The sequence below is a fragment of the Dipodomys spectabilis genome, unplaced genomic scaffold, assembly GCF_019054845.1.
Source record: "Dipodomys spectabilis isolate Male_0828 unplaced genomic scaffold, ASM1905484v1 ptg000197l, whole genome shotgun sequence".
NCBI lineage: Eukaryota > Metazoa > Chordata > Mammalia > Rodentia > Heteromyidae > Dipodomys > Dipodomys spectabilis.
This window is the reverse complement of record NW_024870874.1, coordinates 288,692-307,730: the sequence shown is the minus strand read 5'-3', so window position 1 is coordinate 307,730 and position 19,039 is coordinate 288,692.

Below are 19,039 nucleotides of genomic sequence, written 5' to 3'. Positions count from 1 at the left end.
GAAGACACTATATCGAAAAATGAACTTTAACAACTTTGGCGGGGGATGAGGTGGAAGGGTGGGAGAGCAGGGGAGTGAGTGTAGTCATCGAGATGAGAGGGCAGGGATTATAGGGAAAAAACAAAGGAGGAGGCAACAATACTTGATAGGAAATGTACTCACTACCTTGCTCATGTAATTGTAACCCCTCTGTCTGGTATAAACATTAAAAATATTTTTTATTATATTTCATTAGTTGTACAAAATAGGTACCATTAACAAAGCAGTGTATAAATACAATGCATCTTGATCAATGTCACCTCCTTTAAAATTTTGAGACTCCTTCAGCTCAGTCCTTCCCCTTCCTTTGCTGAATTTTGTGCTGTATATGAATTTTTCACTCCATTCTCTCCCACCTCCACTTTCCCTCTTCATTTGTCCACCCCTCTCCTCTTGGTTCTACCCCCCCCCTCCTTTTGCACATACCCCTTTCCTGTTGTATATTTTGTTGGGCTTTGTTGTTTAGTCTTTCTAAAATGCTCTCTGTGCTCTCCATATAGTTTATTATACTTCAGTTAATTTATTTGTAACAATTACATACCATATAAAGTGTTACTTATAGATTTATAGGCACATTCTTTCTACCGCAAATGAAGGAAACCATGTAACCTTTGTTTCTCTGGGTCTGGCTTACTTCACTTAATAAAATTTAGAAAAGCCATTATCAAGAAAACAATGACAAATTCTGGCAAGGAGGCAGTCAAAAGGGAACTCTAATTTACTGCTTGTGGGAAAGTAAGCTTTTTATTAACCATTCTAGAAAGCAGTTTGGAGGTTCCTCAAAAAGCTAAACATAGAATTACCATATGACCCAACAATTCTACTCCTGGATATTTGTGCAATAGAACACATTAAAGCCACCAGCACAACCATGTTAATTGTAGTACTATTCATCATAGCTCCTTCCATCTATAAATGAATGGATCAAGAAAATGTGGTATATGTGCACAATGGAATTTAACTTATCAATTAGAAAGAATGATATTGTACTATTGGTAAAGAAATGGAAAGGATTTTTGGTAGTTATTTGGAGATAAGAATCTCATTAACTTTCCCACCAGAGCTGGCTTTGAACCATGATCATTACACCTTAGCTCCTAAGTAACCAGGATTATGGTATGAGCAACCAGTGCACTGTGAGAGTTGTCTTGTACCACTAAGTTAGTAGCAATTGGTGATGCAACAGTAGAAACTTTCAAATTTCACACTTGAAATTTGCCTGAGTTTAAGAAAAAAAATATGATGGGCTGGGAAGGTGGCTCAGTGGTAGAGTGCTTGCCTTGCATGCATGAGGCCCTGGGTTCGATTCCTCAGCACCACATAAACAAAAAGAAAAAAGCCAGAAGTGGCGCTGTGGCTCAAATGGTAGAGAGCTAGCCTTGAGCTGAAGAGCTGAGGGACAGTGCCCAGGCCCAGAGTTCAGGCACCACAACCGGACCCAAAACAAGAAAAAAAATATGCTTAGAAAAACAAAGGCGAAGTTCAACAAAATAAACACCAGGAAATGGGTACTTGCAAGGGGTTGGGTTGGGCCAAGGACACAGGGGTAGACAGACAAATCAGGAGAAGAGGGAGAGTATGAATCAAGAATTCAATATATATCCTTCAAAATTAAGAAAAATAAGGGAAGGGGTGAATTGAGAAGGATGGGCAAGAATGTTGAAAGGAGTACTAATTGATCAAGGTGCATTGTATTCATAAATGTCTGTTAAATGGCAACTTCTTTGCACAACTGTTTAAAGATTTTTTTTAATGAAAAGAAAAGGAAAGGGTGTTCCCACAGCTCCTGTCAAATAATTACATTGAGGACCATGAAGAAGCAGGCTCTGTCCCCATTTTACTGAGGGACAGCCTGACTTCTGTGGATGTCAATTTCTTCAGCTATGAGCAAATAGCCTTATAAGATTCAGTCATACAGCCCCAGCATTCTATGATTCTCTGATGGCCATTTCTACCTATAATTGACAAAAGTAAAAGCTACAGCAGTAATCCCATTCTCTGCTCACAGCGTGGAGACTGGGCGGAGGGGGAGTACAGTTGCTGGGAATGTTACTGTGGTGTTGCTGGAGCCTGTTTTTATTTTTCTCTCCCTGCTTCCTGGGTGCTGCACTCCTGAAATACAAAGAAACCTCCAGGCTCAGCATTCTGAACAAACATTGAAAGCTGTACAGATGGTTTGACACTTGTTGGGAGATTAATGAATATAAATCTTTTAAAAGTGTCATGTTACAGGTCAGGACTGTCATCTCAAGTGATCTTACCCTTTCATTACTTTATTTAAAACAAAACACAGGCAAACAGCACAAAGTAAGAAAATACAAACATGGCAATTGACCCAATCAGGATATCTTGTCTCTGCTTGAGGGCAGATTGTGTATGTTATTACTTTCTGTGTAAGACTCTTTCCCCATCACCATTGATATAAAATGGTGTAGGTTGCTCTGCATACCTAGTCGAAATAATGATGTATTTTTTCTGCTTTGACAACCTAGTTTTCAGACATCTCTAGTAGACATGGAATTGCTGAATAGATTGTAGTAATGACTATTTGCCCGTGATTATCTTTCAACATCTATCAATCCTTGGTGTGGAAACAAAGCAAAACACTCAATTCCTCTAGGGGTTCTACCACCCATTTGTGTATACTACTCGGTGCTTTCCCTCCCCCACCCCAGTATTCTTGATTTCATTTGGCGGAAGTTCTCAGGGGAATGATATAATGACTTAAAAACATTGTGGGTCCCTGGAGCCAGTGGCTCATGCCTGTAATCCTAGCTACTCAGGAGGCTGAGATCTGAGGATAACTGTTCAAAGCCAGCAGGGCCAGGAAAATCTGTGAGACTCTTATCTCCAATAAACCACCAGAAAACACAGAAAACCAGAAAACCAGAAAACACAGTGGCGCTGTGGCTCAAGTGGTAGAGCACTAGCCATGAGCTGAAGAGCTGAGGGACAGCACCCAGGCCCAGAGTTCAGGCCCCATGACAACAACAAAAACCGACAACAACAACAAAAAAGTTGAGGGCTTTTTTACCTATTTGTTCATTTATTCCACCAATGGTATAATGAATTGTCTAGTTTGGACACTTTCTCTCTCTCTCTCTCTCTAGAGATTCTCTCTCTCTAGAGATTTTCTCTCTCTCTTTTCTCTCTCTCTCACCCTTCCTCCCTTCCTCCCTCCTTCTTTCTTTGGTCTGGGATTGGTTTTTCACCTTTTCTGTTAATTCTGGAATATCCCTCTGGCTTATTTATTTATTTATTTATTTTGCTTTAGTTATCTAAAAATAGAGTCAGTTAATCGCCACGCTAATGGAAACGAAGGCAACTAATCTTCTAATTTATTTAATTTGAAAATGTTCACACAATCAAGATGACATTCTAAAGTATATAAGTTACATATAAAGCAGATTTTTGTTTCTTGTCACATGTTACCATTAAAAATTAGCAAAACTTAGTTGTATAAAGTGCCTTCACTGTGGTATTTACATAAATGTAAATAATGTACTTTGATCAAAGTTATTCCTCTATTACTTTTCTTTATGCTCCTTTTCTGTTTATTTTGACACTATAATTAATATATAAATATAATGTATATTCGTGCTACATGGACCATTTCCAAACAGTTTAATCTTTGTTGACCTGCTATCTATCTTTACTTTCTGTATTTGTCTCTAGTATAAATAAGGTTTTCTAGTATAAGGCTTTCTGGGGTTGGGGTTGTGGCTCAAATGGTAGAGTACTAGCATAGTAAATGCAAGGCTCTGAGTTCAAATCCTAGAACCATAAAAAATAAGAAATAATACATAAATAATAAAAAAGCTTTCAGTATCTCAGGATTACAAAGTATGTACTCTAATTTCTTCAGTTCCAAAATTTTAAGTATTTAAATCTTGAGTCTATTTTGAGTATTTTGGACTTTGCTGTTAGCTGTGAGGTTGCACTCTAATTGTTTTGGATGTGTGTTTGGCTCTGGTTAGACAACACTGAATTAACATGCCTCTTTATGTCCAGCATTGGTATAGCTAGTCATTTTGCTTTTTCTAGCAAGTTGAGTCCCAAAGCATCTGTTGTTTATCTTACTTTCTATTACTCAGTTCTTTCACATTCTCTTTTAATCCCGACCAAACCTATCAAAGGTATGTTAAAAATTCAAGCCACTATTATTTTTCTATTGATTTCATCTTCATTTTGTTTCTAGCGTTTGTATTTCAATGACATGAATTGTTAAAACGAAAGTTTCATTGAGATGTGCATTGCAGGCCTGTGTCTCACTGTCACATTTGTCTCTAGTAGCTCACATTTCTGCAGCTTCCGTCACTAGCAGTCACAACAGAAATAAGACTACTTTTGCCTCATTTCACCTTTCAAATCTCATTCAGTGAACCTTCATGGCTAATTGTATTTTTTCCTGTTATTTTTCCTCTGTGGAAAAGCTTTAGCTCTTTCTGTCATCTCTCTATGTTTTACTTCCAATTCTTTGTTTTATTGGGTACATTTTTCTGGTTGGTTGTCCTGTTCTGCAAGGATAGCACAATATTTAGTTCACGTCCACAGTGTACAAAATATCCAGGCTAATTTCTTTAATGGAAACAACTGATTAATGGTTTATAAAATTAAGTTAATGGCAATGACCAAAAATTAAAATTAAATTAAATAGTATAGGAAATAATAAAGACATTATCATGCATATTTATTCAGTAAGAGTATCTTTTTCTTGAGACATTTTTCAACTTTATACACATTTAAATATGTAAGTTATCTATACTTACATCTATACTTAAATATGCATGTTATATATACTTACATATTTAAATGCACATATGTATAAACTTCCTCCTGTTGTCTTAGTAAATTGCTACAAATGTAGGGTTTTAACACCAAACTCATTTGTTATCTCATAATTTTGTAGATTAGATTTTCCGATTCCAATTAATACTACTGGTTTAAAAGACTTCCTGTTGTGGATGCAATATGGCTCTGTGGGAGTTCTCTTATTAAAGTCCCAAAGTTCTGTCAACAAGGTGTTGTCTGGCTGCCTCTGAAGTATTTCTGTGGTATTATACAAGAAGAAGCAACAAGAAAACTAACTATCTGAGAGCAAAGTTAAGAGCCTTCTCTGAGTCATCTCACACAAATAAATAAATAAATAAATAAAGTGCTCCTGTGACTTCTGAAGTCTTATGTTAGAGGTTTGCCAAGCTATTTTTCCCTAGTGCAGAGACATGCATGAATTTTTCACTAATTTAAATAATTTTGGTCCTTTGTATGTGCCTGTTAACAAATGACTCATAAAAATGGCAATTAGAGCTTCTATAGTAGTGTATGCCTGTGGTCAGTTATTTAGTAGGCTAAGAGAAGAGGATCAATTGAATCTGAGGGCTTAAGATCAGCTTGAGCAGCTCCCATCTCATACAATGGACAAGGGTCTCATATCTAAAATATACTTGGAACTCAAAAAATTAAACCCCCCAACAACAAATCCTCAAAGAAACAACTGCCCAATAAATAAGTGGGCAAAAGACTTAAAGAGAAACTTCTCTGAAGAAGAAAGAAGGATGGCCAATAGACACATGAAGAAATGTTCAACATCCCTAGCCATAAAAGAAATGCAAATCAAAACAACATTGAGATATCACCTCACCCCAGTTAGAACGGCAAAAATCAAGAACTCTAATAACAACAGATGCTGGAGGGGATGTGGACATAAAGGAACCTTACTTCATTGTTGGTGGGAATGTAAACTTGTTAACCACTTTGGAAAGCAGTATGGAGGTTCCTCAAAAGACTTCACATAGAACTCCCCTATGACCCAGCAATCCCACTTTTGGGCATTTACCCAAATGTTTACAAACAAGACCACACTAAAGCTACCAGCACAACTATGTTTATTGCAGCATTATTTACCATAGCTAAGATATGGAACCAACCCAGGTGCCCCTCAGTAGATGAATGGATCAAGAAAATGTGGTATATATACACGATGGAATTCTATGCTTCCATCAGAAAGAATGACATTGCCCCATTTGTTAGGAAATGGAAAAACTTGGAAAAAATTATATTAAGTGAAGTAAGCCAGGCCCAAAGAAACATAGGTCCCATGGTTTCCCTTATTTGCAATATCTAGTATATGTATGAGTCAAGCGGAATAGGTCAGATAATGTGATGTCAGGAAAATGAACCCTTAGATATGTATTTTAATGTTTTTTTCTTTCATGCATGTGTTTCTAACGCATTTATAAGATTATCTCTTTGTTGCTTTGTATGTCCCTCCCCCACAGTATAACCCCTGCTTTCACTATATTTGATGTCAGTATAACTTGTGGAGGAGATGGGGAAAAACCAGTTGTTTAAGGATACAGGTGGACCTGTTGCAACAATGAGAAGTACAAGTTGTCATGTCCAAAACGAGCTTTACAACGTCAGTGGGGGGGGGGGGGAAGGGGGGGGGGAAGGAGAAGGATTGGGATTGGGGGGGAGGGGGGAGGCTGGGAAGGTATGTGAAGGGTAAACCAAAGGAGGAGGCTGCAATGCTTGGTAAGAAATGTACGCATTATCCTGGCCATGTAATTGTAACCCCTCTGTACAGTATGTTCACAAATAAAATTAAATTAAATTAAAAAAATAAATAAATGAATAAACAAATATAGAAGACTTTTAAGTTGCTAGTCATACCTTTACCCAAGCTTTCATTGAATGTCTAGCAACACCAAAGTTGTAATAGCATTGAGCTTTTAAAAAATACTCATACGAAGTGCACTGAGGCTCAAAGTGACAGAGACTTGAGTAAAAGAGCCCAGGGACAGTGCTCAGGTCCTGAGTTCAAGCCCTATTACTGACAAAAAAAAACCCCATACAACAATGCACATTAACATTTTAAAAGTGAATGACAGGAAAGTAAATCAGGCTCTATTTGGGAACAAGATGCTAGGGATGGGAGAGCACCAAGGGAGAGGTTGGGAAAGGGTGAATATACGCAAAGTACTTGATATGTCTGAAAACAGATCAGTGAAATCTGTTGAAAATGTTTTAAGAAGGAGAAGAAGATGAATGAATGAGAGTAGAGGAGGGGTTGGGTAGATCAGGGTACATTGTTGCCTGTATGGAAATATCACAATGAAACATCTCTTTGCAACTAATAGGTGCTAATAAAAAACTTAAAAAATAAAATTTCTATTACAATGTAGTGGGCAGTTGAAGATTTATTTCAATAAAATGTAAATGAAATTCATTTGAACGAATATCTTTTCCACGTCATAGCCTTTGCTAACATGTAGAGCAAGTATTTTGTGATTGTAATTGGAATATCTCTTTAAGATATTCAGTAAAACTTTGTTCAACTGATCTATTTGCACATTCAGGTTGAGAAAATATCCTAGATATCAAAGACACTTTTAAAGTAGAAAAATGTGACCATTGTGAATGTTTAAAAGTAGCTGATTCAGGTTCTTAAGGTAGTTTCCAGATTCCTAAGTGTGTATTAAACAATGTTACTGTCATGAGGCTGTGTGCATAACACCCCGATGTAACTCCTTGAAAAGAACAGCAGTCATTTAATGGTTTGATTATAGTTCAACAAATTTCCCTGAGCACCTGGGATGGCATTTGCTTTTTATGTTTGTGGATGGTATTTCTCAAGTGATTGTAACACGAAAGTGTGGAGAAGGAGTTGAAGATTATGCTGGGTACTTGTTGCCGAACAAACCTGAATTAGAGTAATTCAGGTAACAGTCAAACACACAATCTTGATTCTTGAAATTGTTGTATACATCTCCCAATGAACAGATTCCTTCCTTATCCGAGCTAAGGTCATGTGACATTTCCTTTTTGCATCCATCCATCTCTTCTCCCCTTTCAATAAGCAAGAGTACCTGCTAAGGGCCCTCACTATCCTAGATGTTATAGCTTGCCAGAGAGCAAGAGGCCTCTGCCATTTTTGTAATCTCTGTATGTCTTCATGGCAATTAATACATATTTGGACATATTTCATCCTTCTGTTAGACACATGTCAGTCTCCGGTCCTGTTTGGCATGTCTCCATGTTGCCCTTATCTCAATGTTGTACAGCTATATGATGGAGTGTGGTGAATGAGTGAGTGAGTCTTTAGGGTACTTCTACCCATTGGAAACAATACAAAGCAAATTCAACCTTTATCATTATGGATTAAGATCACGTAAAAGACTTGGGCTCCAGGCAAGGCATATACAGTAAAAATTTTAAGAATCATCTGAAGTATTTCTGTGTATCCAATATACTTTTATAGCCCAACATAATTGAATCAAGACTGAAAAATGGTTATAAATGCAGAACAATGTATTCATCTAATAGAATATCTATTTAGAAGAGGTCATTATTATGTGTTAGAAAAGAACAACAACCATAAGTATTTCTTTATGCCTAATAATGATTCAATATGCAAAGATTAGAAAATATCTCTGCAATTTATTTGAGATGAGAGTTTTCTTTTGAATGTATTAACTAGTTTGGAAAAAAAGGTTATATAGGCAACAACATTTGTACATGAAGTTTTGGAGGAAGAGAAAAGAAAATCTCTGCAGGAAATATCTTCTAGTAAGATGTCTCCCTCTCTCAGGAGGTACCAATTTAATTTGTCTTTAGTCCTATCTCCTCTTTAGTGTTAAAAAATATTTCTTGCCTCAAATATTTTGCTTTTATCTTTTCTTTCTTTCTTTTTTTCACTTATTAACAGGCATTTTATTTCATTTTTTTCGTAAATATAATCATTGGTGTAGAGAATCCCTTTATCTCTAACAGTCTGTGATTTTAATATCAAGATCCATTTTGAATACATTTGTCTGAGATAAACTGAACATAGTTATATTGTATCGCACTTAGTGGGAATCTTTACAGATAAATTTATAGTAAATTCCAAAGCCTACATTGACAATTAAGTCAAGTTATTTTAGCTTGAGTAGATCAACTTAATAATATTTTGTATATAAGTTATTTCTCTTAGGGTGTTTTGGTTTCAAGGGCATGTGACAAAAGGTCGGGACTTCAATCCAATGTTATGGGTTTGTCCATGAATTTTTGGAAACAAGTCAGTCAACAAAGTTAAAATGGACCTAGAAAGTCCCCCCGCACACACACACACACACACACACACACACACACACACACACACACACACACACACACACTTACTCTTCCTTTCAGGAGTCCAATCAGTATCATTATGCAGTCAATTTGTAAAAGTGGTTTCAGTGTTATATACAAAATGGAAAAAAAAAATTGTTTTCCAAGTACATTGGCAACTATATCTCTAGAAAAGAGTCTGTTTATAACTTCAATGATACTTATAGATTTAAAAAATAGTTTAAAAATCAGCTATTGGTCTGTTGCTATAAACATGGAGTCAAGAAAGATGATCTCATATGTTTGTGTGTGTGTGTGTGTGTGTGTGTGTGTGTGTGTGTGCATGTGTGTGTGTGTGCATGCATGCTATGGCTTGGACTCAGAGTCTCACATCTTACTTGGCTTTGTGGCTCAAGGCTGAAAGCTGGCACTCCACCAGTTGAGTCACACATCTACTCTTGGATTTTTGCTGATTAATTGGCCATAAGAACCTCAGATTTGTCACCTGGGCTGGCTTCAAACCTCTATCCTCAGAGTTCAGCCTTCTGAGTAGCTAGTATTAGAGGCCAATTTTGAGTTTGGGAGCAAGAGTTCTTGGATAATGTTTGCAATTCCATCACGTCACTCATTGACCTGCTGGTTTCTCTTTTATGATACCAACAGCCATTCATATGTCTTGGCTGGATGTACTGGTTCCCTGGGGGAAGTGAAACAGTGGGATTCTAGTTTTAACCTTTGATCTTCATTAGTTAGCTAGACTCCATAAAAACTGAGAAACTACTTATGAGTTTGTTGCATAAAGATAGGGTCAATGTTTAATTTCTTCCTTTTATTCTCACTACTTTTGCTAGGGAACCAGCTCATTATTATCAAAAGTATATTTTACCTTTGCATGTATATTTTACCTTTGCATGGCTACTGTTGAGTAAAGGCCTGCATAAAAAGAATGACACCATAATGTGTTGCATGAGTGAGTGTTTGATAAGTAAATGTGTAAATGATTGAATCACATTGGTTGTGTATACCCTGTGTACACAATCCACAGCATTTGTTTTATTCAGGATAGAAGGATTTGGAAATGCTTCCCAGACTTCAGTCACCAGCACTGTGTGTTATAGTCACATGGAGAGTGGGAATGGGATTTTCATGGCCTACCACAAGGCTATAGAGAACTAGAGTGTGGCTCACATGGTTCTGCACTGTGACTTCGGTTTTACCTTGCATTGTTTTATGCACATCGCTAATAGGATATTTCCTAGGCAGACCATGGACATGCCAGTGAGCAATGAATGGGTTTTAGTATGTTCCCAGAGTTCTGCACATTGCTGAAAGTAATTTGAGGTCATCATTATTACCCCAGAAGGAACTTTTAGCAGTTATCCCTCATTTCTTCAAACTTTCTAATTTTTTGGTAACCACTAATTTACTTTCTCTTGGTTTACTTATTCTAGACATTTTATATAAGCAGACACTAAGAGTTCATGTTTGCATGTGATATGGATATCTAGTCGTCCTGAAACCAACTAAATGTAAAGAGAATACTCTTCCTCATTGAATTGTTAAACATGCTTTACAAAAATCATTTGACTACAAAAGTGCAGTTTTTATTGCTGGATCCTCAATTTTATTTCACCAATCTACATCTCTGTCCTTATGCCAGATAAGTTCTACCTTGATTACTCTAACTTTTTAGTCAAGTTGACATTGGTGCTCCCTTAGTACATGATTTCAAAAGATTATTTTGACTATTTCAGGACACTTGCACTTTTATAGAAGTTTTAGGGTCAATATTTCCAAAAACGTATCTGGAAGAGAGTAGGTATAGACAGAAAAGAATAAGAGATCTTCTTTGTCCTTAATATGTTACTGAATTATAAAATTAATAAATTACATTGCTAAACTAATGACATATTTCTGCAAAAGTCTTACTTCATCATTAATGCACATATGTATATTATGTAGTTTTACATATTAAAATAGGAATAGATATGCATATATAGTATCATAGCATATGAAAGTATATGATAGTATCATAGTATATATAGTATCATATGACATAGGAACATATAATATTATGCATTCATATGTTACAAACTTATATGTTATACACTACTTAAATAGCAAATATATAAATTTGTTATTTATGTTTGTTTTTTGTGGTTCTAAGAGGATATGATCTACAATTTTCTAGTGTTCTTTTTGTTTTTGTGTTAGGGTAGAATGATCTTAAGAAGTTGGGTAGTTTCCTTTCAGGGCAAGACTGACTTGGTTAATTGTGTTGAATAATTAATCTGCACTATTTTTCTTTTCTTACTTATAAAACAGTTTGAATAAAATAGATAAACATTATTTTTGATGATTTAGCTGAAATTCTCTATTAAAAGGTGTAGGTTACTGTCTTTGGATGTCAGTGTAGTGAAGGATTGTAGTTAATGAAAAAGCTATAAATTCAGTCACAGATATTAGTTTAGTTTAATTATCCATTATTTAATATTTATAATGGCTGTTGTCCCCAAACTATACTTTAGCTACACAATGGTGCATTCAGTATAGAATTACATATTTTATTAATATTTCAAACTATCTATTGCTGATTTCTAGCCAATGTCAAGTTTTACCTTTTCTCTTTTTAATTATGTTTCCAAAGTTTATCACTTTAAAATGACTTATTTCAAAGAGCCAATCTATTATGTTGTATTTTTGTTATCATTTTTCTTTTTATTAATATTTAAATGTTTTTCATTAATAAGTTTTTTATTGTGAAAATATGGTACAGAGGGGTTACAATTACATGAGCAAGGTAATGAGTACATTTCTTATCATGCATTGTTGCCTCCTCTTTTGTTTTTCCCTTACCATCCCTGCCCTCCCATCTCCACAACTACACTCCCTACCTTCCCTACCAAAGTTGTAAAGTTAGTTTTTCTACACAGCATTTTGTACATTTCATTGTTGCAATGCGTCCACCTGTATCCCTATTTAAACGATTTGTTTATTTTCCTTCCCCGCCCCAAATTATACCAACATCAAATACAGTGAAAACAGGGGTTATACCGTGAGGGAGGGACATACAAACCAACAAAAAAAATCACCTTATAAATATGTTAGAAACAATAGCAAGAAAGAAAAACCACTTGAGTCCTTATCTTGGGTTTCATTTCGCCTAACATCAACTTATCTGACCATTTCTGCTTGTCTCAGACATATACTAGTTATTGCAAATAAGAGAAACCATGGGACCTATGTTTCTTTGGGCCTGGCTTACTTTACTTAATATAGTCTTTTCCAAGTCTTTCCATTTCCTAACAAATGGGAAATGTCATTCTTTCTGATGGAGGCAGAGAATTCCATTTTGTATATATACCACATTTTCTTGATCCATTCATCTACTGAGGGGCATCTGGGGTGGTTCCATATCTTAGCTATGGTAAATAATGTTGTGATAAACATAGTTGTGCTGGTAGCTTTACTATGGTCTTGTTTGTGATTATTTGGGTAAATGCCTAAAAGTGGGATTGCCAGTTCATAGGGAGCTCTATGTGGAGTCTTATGAGGAACCTCCGTACTACTATTTTTATCTTAATTCCACAATCTGCTTTTATTGGACTTTTCAGTATATTTTATTAAATTCCAACCTTTTTGCTTTTACAAGAAATTCATGTATAGCTATAGGTTCTCCTGAACACTATGTTGGTTTCTTATTCAAGCTTTGATACAATCCTTTGTGGACTTCAGAAATGAACTAACATGGCAAGCCTGAAACCTCTATCCTTAAAAAGACCAGCTTGTAAGCTTAGGGCTTGGTTGGCATCTGGGAAATCACTGCATAATTCGTTCCTCACTGATATAACACTTTCCTTAGAGAATGAGCTTCCCTGTGCCTATCTTTCCAAAGAAGATACTTTGTGCTAAACAACTGTTTTTCTTCTGGGAGTCTAGAATTTTTTTGGGGGGAGGGGTCAGTTGTAGGGCTTGAACGCAGGGTCTGGGCTCTGTTCCCGAGCTATTTGTGCTCAAAGCTAGCAATCAACTGTGACTTGAGTCATCCCCATTTCCAGTTTTGAGTCTCATCGGGACTTTTCTGCCCAGGCCAGCTTCAAATCATGATCCTCAGATCTCAGCCTTCTGAGTAACTAGGATTGCAGGTGTGACACACTCGCTCCTGTCTGGAATTTTGATAGAGTACAATTCTAAAATAAGCTTAATTGCAAGGGTGAACATTTGAAACAACTTTTCAGTCTTTGAGAGCTCCTAGGGGATGATGTATCTTCCACCTATTATGAAAAATTCTGACTTTTCAAACATTTATTCCTCATATATAAACCTTATACTTTATGCTAGCCAGAGGGTATTTGTATGACAATCCCCAGTAAACACCCCAAGTTCTGAGTCCCTAATAAGATGGGAAGAAACGTGGCACACATATTGCTATATTTGTGTTTCTGGGGGAAGAGAGTATCTAGTGTATCTTGTGTGTTCAGAGAGAGAGAGAGAGAAAAGAGAGAGAGAGAGAGAGAGAGCGAGGGAGAGAAATATAGAGAAAGAGAGAGCACATAAAGGAAGGCTGAACATATGACTTTTTTCACATTCTTTTTTATAAGGTCATCAGGTGATTCTTTTTTTTTTGTATTTTTTATTGTAAAGATGCTGTACAGAGGGGTTACAGTTACACGAGCAAGATAATGAGTACATTTCCTATTGAGCATTGTTGCCTCCTCCTTTGTTTTCCCCATACCATCCCTCCCCTCCTACCTCCACAACTACTGCCACCTCCCCAGGTTGTAAAGTTCATTTCAACATGGTGTTTTGTACATCTCATTGTTACTATGGGTCAACCTGTATCCTTATTTAAGCATTTTGTTTTTTTCCTTCCCCTTTCCAAAATTAGAGAAGTGTATATACAAGATGCAGGGCCCTGACATCAAATACAGTGAAAATAGGGGTTATATCATGGGGGGGGGGGAGGAATATACAAAGCAACAATAAAATCACATGGGTCATTATAAATATGTTAGAAACAATAGCAAGAAAGAAAAAAGATATATATGTCCCTATCTTGGGGTTCATTTCGCTTAACATCATCTTTTATGGTCACATGTACACAGCTTTTGACCTTTTCTGGTTGTCCTACACATGTACTAGTTATTGCAAATAAGGGAAACCATGGGACCTATGTTTCTTTGGGCCTGGCTTACTTCACTTAATATAATCTCTTCCAAGCCTTTCCATTTCCTAACAAATGGGGCAATGTCATTCTTTCTGATGGGGGCATAGAATTCCATTGTGTATATATACCACATTTTCTTGATCTATTCATCTACTGAGGGGCATCTGGGTTGGTTCCATATCTTAGCTATGGTAAATAATGTTGTGATAAACATAGTTGTGCTGATAGCCTTAGTATGGCCTTGTTTCTGATCGGTTGGGTAAATGCCCAAAAGTGGGATTGCTGGGTCATAGACTCTCTGTGGAGTCTTTTGTGGAACCTCCATACTGCTTTCCAAAGTGGTAGAACAAGTTTACACTCCCACCAACAAAGCAGTAGGGTTCCTTTCTGGCCACATCCCCTCCAGCATCTGTTGTTATTAGAGTTCTTGATTATAGCCATTCGAACTGGGGTGAGGTGGAATCTCAATGCTGTTTTGATTTGCATTTCTTTTTTTTTCTGGGGGGGGGGGTGTCAGTCGTGGGGCCTGAACTCTGGGCCTGGGCGCTGTCCCTGAGCTCTTCAGCTCAAGGCTAGCGCTCTACCACTTGAGCCACAGCGCCACTTCCGGCTTTTTTCGTTTTTGCTTATGTGGTGCTGAGGAATCAAACCCAGGGCTTCATGCATGTAAGGCAAGCGCTCTACCACTGAGCCACCTTCCCAGCTGATTTGCATTTCTTTTATGGCTAGAGAGGTTGAGCATTTCTTCATGTGTGTATTGGCCATCCTTCTTTCCTCTTCAGAGAAGTTTCTCTTTAAGTCTTTAGCCTATTTATTTATTGGGCAGTTGTTTCTTTGGGGATTTGTTGTTGGGGTATTTAATTTTTTGAGTTCCAAGTATATTTTAGATATGAGATCCTTGTCCATTGTTTGGCTAGTGAAGATCTTCTCCCAATCTGTGGGCTTTCTATTGATCTTGCTAGCTATGTCCTTTGCTATGCAGAAGGTCTGCAGCTTCATGCAATCCCATTTGTCCAACCTTTCTTTGATTTATTGTGTTTCTGGGTCTCTATTAAGAAAATTTCAGCCTGTGCCAAGGAGACCTAGGGTTTCTCCTATTCCTTTCTGTAATGTTTTCAGGGTGTCTGCTTTGACTCTGAGGTCTTTGATCCATTTGGAGTTGATTCTAATGCAGGGTGATATGTAAGGATCTAGCTTTATTTTCCTACAGGTGAATAACCACTCTTGCCAGCACGTTCTTAATAGGTCTGATAAAACTGATCACATTTGTAGGTTTTAATTCATTGTTCTAGTTTTTATTTGCAAAATTAAAAAATGTTTCTTGCTCTCTGGGGATTACTTGTATCTTGCATTTCTTCCTTCTTCTTGACAGCTATGCATTCATCCATTCTTTCAGTTTTGTCTTTTGTACACTTTTAGTTCCTGCACAGAAATCAGCACTTTCTGGAAAAAAGTTCAGAATGCTTATGTGCTATTCTTCAACAAAATAAGAAGTTTAGTATGCATTTATTCTTTGTACACTGGTCCTTCCTTCTCTCCTAGCTGCTATGTGATATGTTGAATTTTATTTCAAAATTGCTGATTTAACACACCTATACACATACACTTTAGCAGTATTCTTTTTTATTTTTATTTATTTATTTTTAGTTGAGATTAGGTGATTACATAAATTTCCCATATTTCACAGTATTGCGGAATAATGATACTTAAAGTCACAAACACATTTTAACCTTCCTTTTTTATTTTTTAAATTATCTCTATATAGTTGTACAAAGGAGGTGGCATATAATAAAGCAGTTTATGAACAGATTGCATCTTGATCAGTGTCACCCCTTCAACATTCTTACCTCCCCTACCCTTTTCCCTTCTTTTCTTAGTTTTGTGGTATATACAATGAATTCTTGCCTCCATTTTCTGTTTCCCCCACCGTTTTTCTAAAAGATTATATTATCTCCATAGAGTCTTCTATACTTCAGCCAATTGATTTGTTACCACACCGTCCAGTGTGTTTACTTACAGATTTATAGGTACATTCTAGCTACTGCAAATGAGGGAAACCATGGAATCTTTGTTCCTCTGTGTCTGAGCATATTTCACTTAATATAACTTTTTCAAAGACTTTCTATTTCCTTAAGAATGGCACAATAGCATTCTTTCTAATAGATGAGTAAAATTCCCATGTATACACACAGATTTATAGGTACATTCTAGCTACTGCAAATGAGGGAAACCATGGAATCTTTGTTCCTCTGTGTCTGAGCATATTTCACTTAATATAACTTTTTCAAAGACTTTCTATTTCCTTAAGAATGGCACAATAGCATTCTTTCTAATAGATGAGTAAAATTCCCATGTATATACACTTACTTATGTATGTATATATATGTGTGTGTGTGTGTGTGTGTGTGTATACATGGCTATGGTGAATAATGTTCCAATGAACAGGGTTGTGCTGATGGCTTTACTGTAACCTTGTTTGTGTTCCATTGGATGAATGCCCAGGAGTGGAATTGTTGGATCATAGAGTGTTTAGTTTTGTTTAGTTTAGTATGTTTAGTTTTGTTGAGGAAATTCCATATTGCTTTCCAGAGTGGTTGAGCAAGCTTACATTCCCACTAATAGTGTATTAGATTCCCTCCCTTTTGGCCAAGTACTCTTCACTACCTGTTGTTTGTTTTAGCAGTATTCTGAAAATGATTTTTTAAACTGTTCTTAAAATGTTTTCTTTGTTCATTGTTTCTAGTTAATTATGTCTTCCTAGATTTTGCTTTCTTGTAGTAGCAATTCCTCTAGTAATTCCTTCAAAGAAGGTGGGTATAAATTTTCTGTTTGCAAACGGCTTTAATTTGTGGAAGAAACTGAGTAGCTGAATTATTCCACAGACCCTAACAAGACTTGGGCCTCCACTTTACTAAATCCAACTTGAATTTTAGAAACACTCCTGAAATCTTTCAAATTGAGTGTCATTTCTCTTGACCAATATAAAACAAAACAAAAAAACAAAAGAAAGAGAAAATGAAGCAATCTTTTGGATGGTTTATAATAGAGTAAAATATTTTAGAAAGGGTACTGAATAAAGGAAATGTGTCACCAAGGAAAGTAATGGTGAATAGTTTATGAGTGCAAATCAAAGCTGCAGCCCTCAACTGCTCTCTATTCAGACTGTTATTATGTTCCTGGGCCTGGAGGGTAAACAAGTAAGTGGGAGGTCTCAGTACTGAGTTTCTCCAGGCAACACTGTGGGATTGTGCTGTGGAGATTTACAGAATCTCAGAATCAGGAAGAAGACACTAACTCATGCAGCCAGCAGCAACACAAAGCGCTGCAGAATTTGTGGTATAGCTTTAGATTTATGAGGAAAATACTTAAAAGCTGCGCCCAACTGCTGTTATTTAGTGTGCAGGCAAAATTTGAATGGCTAAATATTGGACTTGTTTTCGCAGAGTCATTTGCCAACAGATAGCATTTTCTGTTCCTCTCTCTGTGTGTGTGTGTGTGTGTGTGTGTGTGAGAGAGAGAGAGAGAGAGAGAGAGAAAGAGAGAGAGAGAGAGAGAGAAAGAGAGAGAGAGAGAGGCTGTATTCAGTTTCACACATCTTCAGGCTTCACATGTATCATTTCACTCAGCACTAGCTTAAGTTCTCTATAATGGGTACTATTGTAGTGCCAATGCTGCTGCTGAGGAAAATAAATAAAGATAAAAGGAATTTTTAATCATCAAAAATCATTAAGCCATGGAACCAGAATTAAATAATTTGACTCTGAAACACTTACTCTTATTCATTATATTGCTCTTCTAGTCACAATAGGGATACAGAAATATATATTATATATATATATATATATCACTGAAATATTGATTTGTATCTGACAATATACCATATCTGTTGTTCCATATAATTAAGTATACAATAATATAATTTTAAGTGACTACCATACTTTCTTGTTTAAGCAACTTCATAGGTAGATATTATGTTATTCTGCTATTTCCTCAATAATTCCTTCACCATCCTGATTCCTCTCATAATCTCTGATCCTAACACTTCCATAAGGTTTATTTTGTATATTACCATGATTATGGTAATAATAATGTTAATACTTCTTCACTAAGTGGCTAAATATATGTACAGCTTTAGCTATTTTGATTGATTTTTGTAATTACTTCAGGCAGTTAGAATATTACAAGTGAAGCTCTAGATGATTTGCATTTTCTTCACTATATACTTTATAATATTCAAATGTATTATGTAATAAAGAAAATCAAGTTAGAGGTTTTCTTATTAAAAGCAAATCATTTCAGTAAAGACACAGAAGTTTAAATATGCCATGACTCTCCTCTCCTATAAATAGTTTCATTGATGAACAGAAGTCACTAGTACAGACTAAATTTATAAACTTTTATTTTACTGAATGGTGCTGTTCTTGCACTGTTTTACCACCTGTCACTATTTCACACATGGAACAATCTGAATTACAAGGATACTTATCCATCCTTCTCCCTGGATTAATATATGCACTCCTGTCTCTTAGTTTCCTGTGTTTATTCATCAGGCATCTGCTCAACAGAGCCAGAGTTGTTAGCAATTCACAGGTACTTGTTAGTGGGGCTCATGTGCAATGATACTGGGGTTTAAATATAGCTGAAGTGGTAGTGTGCTGAAGTGAAGGTCTACTCAATAAGGAAATAACCAGTGGAATTCATCTGCAAAATAGGACAGATGTTTATCTGTAACCAGAAATC